Genomic DNA, 13519 nt, shown 5'->3' with positions numbered 1-13519 from the left:
GATGTCATGCTTGGTAGGGTGGAGGGTCGACAAAAGAGGGGGAGGCCTTCAATGAGATTGACACAGTGGCTGCAATGATGGGCTCAAGTATAGCAGGGATCGTGGAGCTGGCACAGGATCAGGTAGTGTTTCTTTCTGCTCTGTGTGGGGTCGCTGTGAGTTGGAAATGACTAGATGGCACCTAACAACAGCAACAAGAGCCTCCTAATTGTAGAAGAATAAATTCTCATTTGTTAAAGCTATTCACTTGTGTAGATGGTTAGACAAGCTGAATGATCAGGTATGTCCTGGCAGGTGGGGAGAGTCTCCATGTCCATATATAGGGTTGGCAGATGATGTTTCTACAAGTGTATTTGTATGTGCTGTAAGAATGTCCAGGTGAGCTGACAAGGGACAAAGTTGTGGTGACTTCTTGGCTACAGCTAGCTACCCTGAGGGAGTGAGTAGTTGGACCTGTGGGCTCAGGACCATGGTCACAGGGGGGCATCAAGCTCAACTGGCATAACATACTACATAAAAACATTGTTTTACACCCTACTTTGGTGAGTAGCAACTGGGGTCTTAAAAGCTTGCAAGTAGCCATCTAGATGCAATGATGGGTCTCTCCTTGTCCAGAACAAAGAAGAATGAAGAAAAGCAAAGATATATGGAAAAAATTAGCCCAAGGGACTAGTAGACCTTGTGATGCTCAGCCTATATGACCATGAGACCAGAAGAACTAGATGGTGCCCAGCTACCACTGTCAACCACTCAGAGGGTAATTGTTTCAGGAGATCCTAGATAGAGTGGGAGAATAATGTGGAAGAAAACTCAAAATCATAAAAAATAAAATAATAAAATAAGGTTTGCTGGTCTGATTGAGCCTGGTGAGACCCCTGAGACTATGGCCCCTTGTTACCCTTCAGTTCTAGAACTGAACTCACTCCTGTGGCTTCCAGCCAAACAAAAGACGGGCATATGGGGTGAACATTTACATCAGGTAGATACACTCCTTGGAGCAATTAATCAGGGGAGCACAGGGAGACAGCTGGGGCAGGCGGGGAGGGGGGGGTGGAAGTACATGGGGAGGAAGGACACAGGGAAGAGATAACTATGGGAAGTGGGAAGAGATCTGTTACTTTGTGGGGAATTGCAGTCAATGTCATGAAACAAAATGTGTATGAACTGCTATATGGAAAATGAATTTGCTCTGTAAACTTTCACCTAAATCACAATAAAAATTTAAAAACAAACAAAGCCATCCACTTGTAGTATTTCTGTTACAGCAGCACTAGAGAATGAAGATAGCAACATTCACAGAATATGCTTATAACCTCCTTAGAGGTGCTAGCTATATTTAAGAGGATGGCATTCATTTGGATTTTTTAATTACCAAGTTATGTAAATGTCAAGTGTTACTCAATCTCTGACTCTCCTCCCCTTCTACCTTTACCTCATTTCTGAGTCTTGCCTTCCCTAAACAAACAACAAACAAACAATGCAATTGCCATCAAATCCACTCCAACTCAGGATTTTCAAGGCTGTAGCCTTTGAGAAGCATGTCTCTAGGCTTTTTTTCCAAGGCATTTCTGAGTTGGTTCAAACTGCCAGCCTTTGGGTGAATAGCTAAACACATTAACTGTTTGTGCCACTCAAAGACCGGTTATGTCAAAAGGACCACCTCTGAAAGTCCCCAGCATCATAATTGCCACATGGGAACATCTGAGATTCCACCAGGTTTTCATCCTGGGTCAAGAAATTCTGAACATCTCTGATATTACCTTCCAAACATGATTTACTTGCTTATATTGTGAGGCAGGACATTTCCACAACATCAAGGAAAGCTAACCCACTGAGATTTCATTTCCATACTGAGAGAATAGAAGAGGAAATGACAAATAGAATGCCCAAATGCCATCTTTACATTTACTTATAATTCTGCCATCAGGCTAAAAAGAAAATGTTGGATCCATGTTACATTGGTTCCTCTCTAGGAAACAGGACATTTGAAATCTTTTCTCAATCTCTGTTCTTTCATTGACTCTGAAAAGGTCACCAGTGACAACCCAATTACTACACTTATTTCAGATCTGTCGTCTTCCGACCTGAGTTCGTTGGCATTTGACACCTACCCACCTCCTTCTGGTAACTGCTTCTCCCTTTGACTTACACAACTCTTCTCTCCCTCTCTCTCTCTCTCTCTCTCTCTCTCTCCTATGTCCCAGTCCCATATGACAATTTGGATGTCCCATTTTTCCTTCTAACTCAATCTGCATAAATGCAGACTTACCCCCGCCCCCTTAACAGGTTGAGCTCCCTCTGCTATTTCCTTTATTTCTGTTCATGAAGCATGATTCTCTTAGTCATCTGGGCACAAAACCTCAGACTTCTCTTTGCCAATTCCTTCTCCCTTGTCCCTAACAGCCCGTCACTAGGACCCAGAGATTCTGTCTCGATGTTGCACTATGCCCACCCATGGCTGACCCAGTAGTTGGGCACTGTTATGGATTGAATTGTGTCCACCAAAAGGATATGTTGAAGTCCTACCCCTTGCACATTTTTAAATTATCTAAATTTTCTTCTCATAAGATTAAATAGTCACAAAGGATAAGATTTCCAATGGATTTTAACTATGATTTGTAAAAATAAAATAGTAACACCATTTTTTTCAATTACTGAATACCATTGTGATTTGATATGCACTATTGTCCATTAAAAGGAGCTCTGGTGGTGCAATGGGTAAGTATTTTGCTGCTAACCAGAAGGTCAGTGGTTCAAACCCAACTGCTGCTCTGTAGAAGGAAGATTGGGCAATCTACTTCCATAAAGATTTACAGCTTTGGAAACCCTATGGGGATTGCTATGAGTTGAAATCAACTTAATGGCAGTGGGCTTGATAACAACAACAGCTAGCTGTTCTTTAATGCTTAGAAATTCTATATCCTTTCTTTCCTCTTTAATTCATACTTCCATTCCCACAGAATAATATCTGATATAAAACATTTTATGTTTGCAAGTATGTTATTGATCATACTTCTCTGCATCCCAAACAAATGTGTGCATGAATAGAAACTGAAATTTGTTGTTAATATCTTGTGACCTCAGGATCTAGGTGCTAAAAATGTCCTCTGGATTACATTACCATTACTAACAGCCACAATGGATCCAAACATAAATAGCTTTCACATTGTGATTGATAAATATTAAACAGAAAGAGAAAATGTTATCTGAAATTTATGTCTTAATGAGATGAATGGGGCTGTTATTTTCAATTAGTTCATGGGTCTGAATATGGATTCCACTAGTGAATTGTAATTAAGCATTAATATTATTTTTGTTTTCACCTTTATAGCTATGAATAATGAGAACTTTGGTTTTGTACACATTAGTAAATTGTTGGGAACATTTTTTTTTTTTTTAAGTTTTGTTGAAGTCCTAATTCCTTTACCTGTGAATGTGCTCCTGTTTGGAAACAGGGGTTTTCTTTTGTTATGTTAATGAAGTCATGCAAGAATAGGATGGGTCCTAAGTCTAATCTCTTCTGAGTGGTGTCTTATAATAAGGGTGGAACAGGTACAGACACACACAGACACAGACACACACACGCACTCACACACACACATACACACAGGGGAGACACTATCTGACACTAAAGACAAATACATCTATAAGCAACAAAAGAACGCCAAGAATTGCTAGCATTCACCAAAACCTAGGAGACAGGTTCACTGAAGGAATCAACATGGCTGAGGCTCTGATTTGGATTTTCAGCCTCCATAACAATTAGAAAATAAATTTCTGTTCTTCAAAGGCAGAAAAACAGCTGCTGTTGAGTTAATTCTGACTCATGGCAACCCACAGTTCAGAGTAGAACTGTGTTCCATGGATTTTCAATGACTTTGGAAGTAGATCACCAAGCTTTCTCCTGAGTTGCCTCCAAGTGGACGCAAACCTCCAACCTGTCAGGTAGTGGCTGAGTATTTAACTATTTGCACCACCCAGGGACTCCAAAAGCCACCCACTTTGTGGTATTTTGTTAGGGCAGCTCTAGGAGCCTAAAACAGGCACTTATTGCATCAGCTCAGGGCCAGCTCCTGGCCAGACTCTCTCCTACAGCCTCTTCTCCCAGAAAACCCACCCCACACTTCAGTCACTGATTAATCTTCCCCACATGCTGCTCAAATCATTTCCCAAAATTCTCAATGGTTCTGGATTGCCTGCAAAGTAAACACCGCAATCCTTTGCTTGCCAGCCAAAGACCTCATCATTTGTTCCCCAATTTAACCTTGCCAACTCAGACCTCTTATTAGAAGGCATCTTTCTACCCCACCACTGGTTTCCACTAGGGGATAGTGTCTCTAAACATCCTAGCCAATCTGCCCTCTCACTCCTTCCTCCCCAGGGCAGGCAGCATGACTTATCTTCTGGGTTAGTTTGGGAGGAGGAATAGGACACCCACAACACAGCATCTTGCTCCTTCCTCTCCATCTGGAAGCCAAGCTGCTCACTCCACTCCTCCAAGTCCGTGTTCTCCGAGGCAGCTTGGCATGTGGAGGCCTGCAGTGGTTCTGACTGCCTGAGATGGTGTTCGGAAGCCCACTTACCTGCAAATATGACCCACATCCTCCAATATCAGACTCTTCAGTAGTAAAGGTAGAGATTTTTGTTTTGTTTTTCAGTAGTTACTTTTTGTTTGTTTGTTTTGCCTCCTATCTGCTTTACTCTTTTATTTTTCAAGTACAGCAGAGAACAGAAACAGAAGAGGGGAGTCCTTTTTGTTCCCAAAAATACTGGAGCTTTTCTGGCTCTGAATCTTTGCCCCAGCATCTCCCCTTCCTTGGAATACCTAACCCTTCCTCAGTCTGTCTAGTATTTCAAGACCCTCCTCAAGTCCCACATTACTGTGAAGCTTCCCTTAAAAAAAAAAAAAAAAAAAAAACCTCACTGCTGTGGAGTCGGTTCCATTCATAGCAACCCCTCCTTCAGCTTTCAAGGCAGTATCACTACGGAAGTAGATTGCCCTATCTTCCTTCCAAGAAGTGGCTGGTGGATTTGAACCGCCAACTTTCTGGTTAGCAGTCAAATGCCTTAGGTGCTATGCCACCAGTGTTCCCTAAAGCTTCCCTGGACCTCTGCAAATACCACTTCCTCTGACCTAAATCTCCAGCTGCACCTGAATTTACCTGTCATTTAGCAATCATGTATTCAGTGGTAGAATTCTCGTCTTCAAATACAGGAGACCCAGCTCCATTTTAGCCACTGCACCTCATGCACAGCCATCACTCATCTGACAGCGGTGACTTGTATGTTGCTATGATGCTGAATGGGTTTCAATGAAGCTTCCAGAGTAAGATAAACTGGGTAGAAAGGCCAGGCCTACTGATCTGCTTTAGAAAATCAGCCAGTGAAAACCCTAGGGGTCACAATTGTCCAATCCTGTTATACATGGGGTTGGCACGAGTTGGGGGCCAACTTGATGGCAGCTAACAATGACACAACTGCCACACACTATTCTTTGTAGCATTATCTTGCATTCTAGTGGGAATTCTTACCTACCCGTTCTACTTCCCTGATAAATTATACCCGAGACAGGTACATTCACATCAGCTTCACTGTTGTCCCTACTCTCCCAGCACCTCCCCAGGGCCAAGCTCAAGGTAATCTCTGTGTGACTTTTTCATTTAACTTGCCCATCTATAATACACAGGAGGTTTCCCACTTTCTCCTCTAAATTCTAGACACCATGGAGATCCAAGTTGTGACTTCAAGGAAACACAGGCATGACCCTTTTAACTTCTGACACTTTTTATGTGACCCTGGACAGAGACTTCATGTGAAAGATGGGGAAATGATCACAATGACTTTTCTCTGACCATGTGTCTATTCTGTACCAAATAGGTTTGCCTTGAATAAGGAGCAAAATACAAGATAGCAAGCACATAGCACTGGCACACTAGTTTCACATCTCCCATGTGCTGGTTGGCTTCTTAGATAGAACAGGTCTTATGTTCTTTTGGTCTCTGTAGTGCTGTGTGCAAGGTAGGTGCAAGAAAACATTTCTTAGCTTGACTTTTTTTTTAAAAAATGCAAATGATCCCCAAACTCTGCCATCAGGGTCATTTATGTTCCCTGATTATGTAATGTAGTCTTTGGTTACCTGAGGTTAAACTTGAGGATTTAGTTGCAGGTACAATACAAGAAAAAAAGAAAATGATACACATAAAAAAAGAAAATGATACATATAAAACTAACTTAGAAGCTCTGGTAGCGTAGTGTCTAAGTCACTTGGTGCTAACTAGAAGGCTGGCAGTTCAAACCCATCAGCCACTCCTAAGAAGTAAGGTTGGGCACTCTACTTCCATAGTGATACTACCTCGGAAACCCAAGGAGGGGTGGCTATGAGTCAGGTCCTACTCAATGGCACATAACAACAACAACAAACAAACAAACAAAAACTAACTTATTGTATATGTATGAGAGAGAAAGAGGGGGTGAGGGAGAGAAGGAAGAAAAAGAAGAAGGAAGAGGAAGGGGAGAAGGAAGAGAAAAAAGAAGAAGATAGAAAAGAAGAAGGGACAACAGGGGAGGGGAGGAGAAGGGAGGAAAAAGGAGAGGAGGAAAGACTGACTGATTAGGAATAACAATACTAGCCTTCAAACAAAGTACAGTTCACACAAGCAAAATATTTTTCCTTACAATCACTTTGCAATTCCCTAAGGCTCTATGAACACTAAAAGGACGGAAATACCTCTGATTCTGGGCAATGGTTAGTGAAATGAGCCATATGTTCCTGTCTGGTGCAGGAGACTCTGAGTGAGCCCATTCTAACTATGAACAAAGGTCTTGGGAAAAGCAATTCCATGTACAATGCAGCCTAATGATTGACAGGCTGATGATGAGGCTGAGTTGGCCTCATCTGGCCTTTTTTAAGTGCAATATGGTCTGTACAACATGACATATGAATGCTAAACTCCTGGCAGGTCCTGTGACAAAGACGACTCAGCTGGCAGCCTGACACTGCAGCCTGACACAGGAGCAGCTGGGAGGGAAGGCTGAGTGGCACATAACACATTTGACATTTGGTATCTAAAGGAAAGGGCTAATAAATAACCAGCCAAAGATGACACTCTGCAATGACAGTTTTTATTATGAGCCAGTTAATCCTCCACTCCAGCTCCATCCTTTCAGGCCATCTGGTGTGAAATTCTTATTTACTTATTTTTATTTTCCTGGGGCTTGAACTTGGCAAGTTTGCCTGCTGCCAGTGGCATACTCTGAAGTTTATCCAAAGGCTAAGATAGTGACAAGCTGGTGGTAAATGACTCAGCACTAAACTCTGAACAAAATAAGAGTGGACAGAATTTTGGTTGGTTGCCTTGGATTTGAGGTTCACTTGCATGAGGCCAGTAAGTCATCCTGGGTCCAGAGGCATGGAAGAAATTCACTTCTTGTAGTCACCTCTCTTCAGAACCAGTATATATAGATTCTGTCTCAAATGAATCCAACACACAAATGTTAAACATTGACTATGTGCCCCATGACATACCATGTCCTAAACAAACCCATTGCCATTTAATTGATTCTAACTCATAGCAACCCTATAGGACAGAGTAGAACCACTTTCTATGGTTTCTAAGGCTGTTATCTTTATGAGAACAAACTGCTACATTTTTCTCCCGCAGAGTGGCTTGTGGGTTCGAATCACTGACCTTTTGGTTAGCAGCCTATCACTTAATCACTGAGCCACTGGGTTCCTTCACCATGTTCTAGAGATACAAGACTGAGTGAGGTACAGTGCCTCACTTTAAGGGACAGACCAGCAGAAGAGGCCTTCACATTACAAATATCAGTAAGATGACACTAGCTATAATAGGAATAAATATAAAGTACTATGGGGTCAGAGTTGAGGGAGTAATTACTTCTTTGTCATAGGACTGGAGAAGGAAGCTGTCACAAACCGTGAGGGCACTGAAGTTTTACCTTATTTGCAAAGGAACAGGTCAGTCAGTTATTCTGGTTACCAGTGCCATTCTGACAAAAAAATATACCACAAATGGGATGGCCTTAACAAATAGAAGTTTATTCTTACAATTTGGAGGCTTTAACTCTGAGTTCAAAGTGCCAGGCTCTAGAGGCTGGGTGAAAGCCCCTCAACCTTGGGCTTCAGTGCTGCCTCCTGCTCTTGGCCCACTGGAGCTAGAGGCTTTTCTTCACTCAGCTGCTGGCTTCTGAAGCTGAATAACCCAAGGTCGACAAGTAACAAGGCACAGTCCCGATATACCAAACCATATGGCAGGCCATTAATACAAGTCCATTGAAAGTCCCAAAATCAGCAGAGCATGGCAGCCTGCTGAACATGACTCGGCTACATGCAGGGTTCAAGTATGCCATAATCTAGAGACCATTCCCAAAGCTGTTTCTTATATATGGGAAGCAGACCACATACCCAAAGCAGCTACTCAGCTGCTACCATAGATTCCACCATGGAGTTGATGACCAGTCTCACCATGGGGAATAACTACATTCAGCTGCCCAGCCACTCAACCAGGCCCACCCAAGTTGACACACAAACATAACCACCACACCAGACATAGTTTTATGGGCAATGGTCAAAGACACAAGATGCTTAGGTTAGCTTGACAATCAAACAAGCCAGCTCTCATTGAGTCAACTTTGACTCATGGCAACCCTATGTGTTTAAGAGTAGACCTGTACTCCATATGGTTTTCAATGGCTGCTTTATCAGATGTAGATTGCCAGTCCTTTCTTCCAAGATGCCTTTGGTAGACTTGAATCCACCAAGTTTCAGTTAACAGCCAAGCATGTTAACCATTTGTGCTACCCACGGACTCCTGGGGTAAGAAACAAAGGACTTCATTACTCACAGCAATGGCGATACTCAGCATATCAGCATTTGTACTGATTCCCAGAGCCCAGTTCCCACAGAGTGGCACTAAGAAAGCCAAGTGACACCTGAACCCTGTGCTTAAGGAACCCAAATCTTTTATAGTGGGCAGTAGCATGCCTGTCCTTTGCTCCAGAGGGTGGGACAATTTTTATTTTCCAGGGCTATTCTCTGTACAAACACTCTTCTAAAGAAAGTCTAGAACAAAGGCTTTCTTGTGAGCCTCTGTTCACAAGATGTGCAAAACTGCAAGAGACCCAAGGAAGGAGTGTCTCCCAACAGAGTCTATCAAACCAATGATGTCAGTTCCCTGTCAAAGGATTTTATAAATCCAAAGATAAATTGTTCTGGTTATCTAGTGCTGCTCTGATAGGAATATACCGCAAATGGTATGTCTTGAACCAACAGGAGTTTATTCTCTCATAGTTTGGAGGCTTTAAGTCCAAGTTCAAAGTGCCAGGCTTTAGGGGCTGGTTGAAAGCCCCTCAACCTTGGGCTGCAGCTCTGCCTCTTGCTCCCAGCCCACTGAGGCTAGAGGCATCTAGGCAGCTACTAGCTGCTGAGGCTAACAAGCCCAAGGTCAACAAAAAAAAATGGCATAGTCCTGATGTTACCAAACCATGTGGCAGGCCATTAATTCAAACCCATTGTAAGTCCCAAGGTCGGCAGAGCATGACAGGCTACTGAACAATGACAAGGCTACATGCAGAGTCCAAGAATGGCATAAGCTAGAGACTATCCCCAAGGCTTCTCCTTAAATACAGGAAGCAGACCACATCCCAAAGGCAGCTACTCAGCTGCTTGTGGTAGATCCCACCATGGAGTTGATTGCCAGTCTCATCATGGGGAATAACTACCACCAGGTGCCCAGCCACTCAACCAGGTCCAGCCAAGTTGACATAAAAATTTAACTACCACATATATCAACGAAGGAAGCATGAAATCAAAACTTGGTTATTTGAAAAGATCAACATAATTGATAACCTCTAGCCAATCTAACCAAGAAATTATTACTAACGTTAGAAATGAAAGAGGAACCATGGCCATTTGCAACAGATTTCATGGACATTGAAGGGATCGTAAAGGAATACTATGAATACTATACCTACAAATTTGATAACTTAGATGAAATGGATCAATTTCTTGAATGACACAACCTGCCCAAACTCTGAAGGAGAAATATATGATCTGAATAGGCCTTGTGATGGTTAATTTTATGTGTTAGCTTGCGTAAGCTATCATTCTCAGGGGTTTTGCCAATAGTGGACTAGTTGTTGTTCTCTAATGTAATGTAATATAACCATCATCCATAATCTGATCTGATGTGATCAACCAATCAGTTGAAAGGGGAGTTTCCTTGAAAGTGTGATCTGCCTCCTGAATATAAATGAATATTCTAGCAGAGATTTCCCTCCCTCTTTCTCTCTCTCTCTTTCAACTTGCACTCTTCTCATCATCTGACCTGTGGTTTCTAGGACAGAAGCCTGCAGAAGTCTCCAGACTCCTGCCTCACCTGCAGATTTTGGATTCACCAGCACCTGCAGCCCTGTGAGCAATCAGAGGTCTCCAGCCTGCCACTGGACCCATAGATTTGGGACTTGCCAGGCCCCACAACTGCATGAGCTGTTTCCTTGAAGAAAATCTTTCTCTATATATTTATATACATGTCTCAGTGGTTTTGCTCCTCTAGAGAACCCAACAAAGACAGGCGTATATCTATTAAAGAAAAAGAATCAATTAATAACCTTCCAAAATAGTACAAGGCACAGATGATTTCAATGGTGACTTCTCCCAAATACTTAAAGACTAATTATCACCAATCTTTCTCAAACTCTTTCCAAAAGCAGAAGAGAAGGAGACACTTCCCAATTCATTCTATGAGGCTAGCATTACCGCAATACTGAAACAAGACAAAACATTGTTAGGAAGTAAAATTATAGACAGATATCTCTTATGAACAGACATGAAAAAATCCTCAGCAAAACATTAGCAAATTGAATGCAACATTATTATTTTTTTTTTTTAAATTATACACCATGACCAAGTAGGATTTATTACAAGTGTGCAAGGATGGTTCAACATTCACAAATTAATCTGTGTAGTTTATCATTCAACAGACTAAAGAAGAAAAATCATGTGATTGTATTAATAGATGTAGAAAAAATATTTGACAAAATTCAATACCCATTCATGATTTAAAAAAAAAAAAAAAGAAGAAGGAAGAAAGAAACCTCTCAGCAAACTAAAAACAGATGGCAACTTACTCAACTGGAAAAGAAGCATCTACAAAAAACCAAAAGCTAATACCAAACTTAATAGTGAGAACTAGGTGCTTTCCTCCTAAGATCAGGAACAAGATAAGGATTTACCCTCTCATCATTCAACATCATACTGGAAGTCCTAGCAATTAGACAAGAAAAAGAACTAAAATGTACACAGATTGGGAAGGAAAGAATAAAATTATCTTTGTTCACATATGAAACATGATTATCTATGTAGAAAATCCTAAAGAATCAACAAAAAAACCCTCCTGAAACTCATAAGAAACTATACAAGGTAGCAGGATATAAGGTTAATATGTAAAACACAATTGTTTCCTTTATAGCAGCAATTAACAATAGGAAATTAAAATTAAAATCAAAACACACACAAAAAAAGAAGGACTACTTAGGAATACATCTCTAGAAAGAGACAATTGAGAAGCTCAGTGTCATCAATGAGAACAAAGCCAGGAGCTGACTGTGGAAAAGATAATCAATTGCTTGTATTCAAGTTTAAGTTGATGCCAAAGAATATTATAATAAGTCCAAAGAGACAAAATACAACCTTGAATATATCCCACTTGAATTTAGAGACGACCTGAAGGATAGATTTGAACATCAACACATTGAATACCAGTAACTGAAGACCAGACAAGTTGCAGGATAACATCAAGAACACCATACATAAAGAAAACAAAGTCATTAAAAAGACAGGAAAGGAAGAAGAGACCAAAGTAGGTGTTAGAAGAGACTCTGAAACTTGGCTATTAAACAGGGAATAGCTAAAATGAATTGAAGAAAAGATGAGATAAAAGAGTTAAACAGAAGATTTCAAAGGTCAGCTTGAGAAGACAAAGTAAATTATTATAATGAAATGTGCAAAGCCCAGGACTTAGAAAACTGTAAGAGAAGAACACGCTCAGCATTTCTCAAGCTGAAAGAACTGAAGAAAAAACTCAAGCCTCTAATTTAAATATTGAAGAATTCTATGGGGAAAATATTTAATGATGCAGGAAGCATCACAAGAACAGGAAGGAAAAAAAAAAAGAAGGAGGAGGAATACACAAGAGTCACTGTACAAAAAAGAATTGATCGATGTCCCTCTATTTCAGGAGGTGAAATATGATCAAGAGCCATTGGTGTTGAAGGAAGAAACCCAACTTGCACTGAAGGAGCTGGTAATAAACAAGACTCCAGGAATTGATGGAATAACCATTGAGATGTTTTTTCTTCCCCCTCCCCAGTGAATACAGTTTCTCTTTTATTTATTTATTTATTTATTTACTTACTTACTTACTTACTTACTTATTTACTTATTTATTTAATGTGCTTTATTAGGTGCAAGTTTATAGAGCAGAGTTTGTTTTACATTCAACATTATGTGTACATTTAGTTTCACTCCCCATTTACCATCTCCAACCCTAACCCAGTCTCCTCCCCTCCCTGAACCATTGAGAGATAGCTACCTGATCAACTGACTGGAAGAGATACATATTTGTACCCATTCCAAAGAAAGGAGAGCCAACAGAATGTGGAAATTATCCAACAAGGTCATTAATATCACACACAAGTAAAATGTTCCTGAACATAATTCAAAAATGGGTACAATAGTATATTGAGAGGGAACTTCCAGAGGTTCAAGCTGGATTCAGAAGAAGACATGGAAAAAGGGATATTATCACTGATGTCAAATGAATCTTGGCTGAAAGCAAAAAATACCAGAAAGATGTTTACCTATGTTTTATTGACTATGCAAAGGCATTTGATTGTGTGGATCATAACCAGTTATGGATAACACTGTGAAAAATGGGATTTCCAGAGCACTTAATTGGGCTCATGAGGAACCTATACATAGACCAAGAGGCAGTTGTTTGAACAGAACAAGGGAATACTGCATGTTTTAAAATCAGGAAAGGTGTGAGTCAGGGTTGTATCCTTTCACCATAGTTATTCAATCTGTATGCTAAGCAAATAATACAAGAATTTGGACTATATGAAGAAGAATGCAGCATTAGGATTGGAGGAAGACTCATTAACAACCTGCAATATGCAGATGACACAACCTTGTTTGCTGAAAGTGAAAATGACTTGAAGCACTTACTGATGAATATCAAAGACTCTAGCCTTCAATAGAGATTATATCTATAGCCTTCAATAGGGATTATATCTCAACATAAAGAAAACCAAAATCCTCACACTGAATTTATAAGAAACATCATGCTGAAAAGAGAAAAGATTGAAGTTGTCAAGGATTTCATTTTACTTGGATCCACAATCAACACCCATGGAAGCAGCAGTCAAGAAATAAAATAATGTGTTGCATTGGCCAGATCTGCTGCAGAAGACCTCATAAATTGTTCTTGTTTGTTTGTTT

This window comes from Orycteropus afer, unplaced genomic scaffold (assembly GCF_000298275.1).
Source record: "Orycteropus afer afer isolate SDZICR_OR568_19922 unplaced genomic scaffold, OryAfe1.0 scaffold00078, whole genome shotgun sequence".
NCBI lineage: Eukaryota > Metazoa > Chordata > Mammalia > Tubulidentata > Orycteropodidae > Orycteropus > Orycteropus afer.
Note: the sequence above shows the minus strand (reverse complement) of the source record.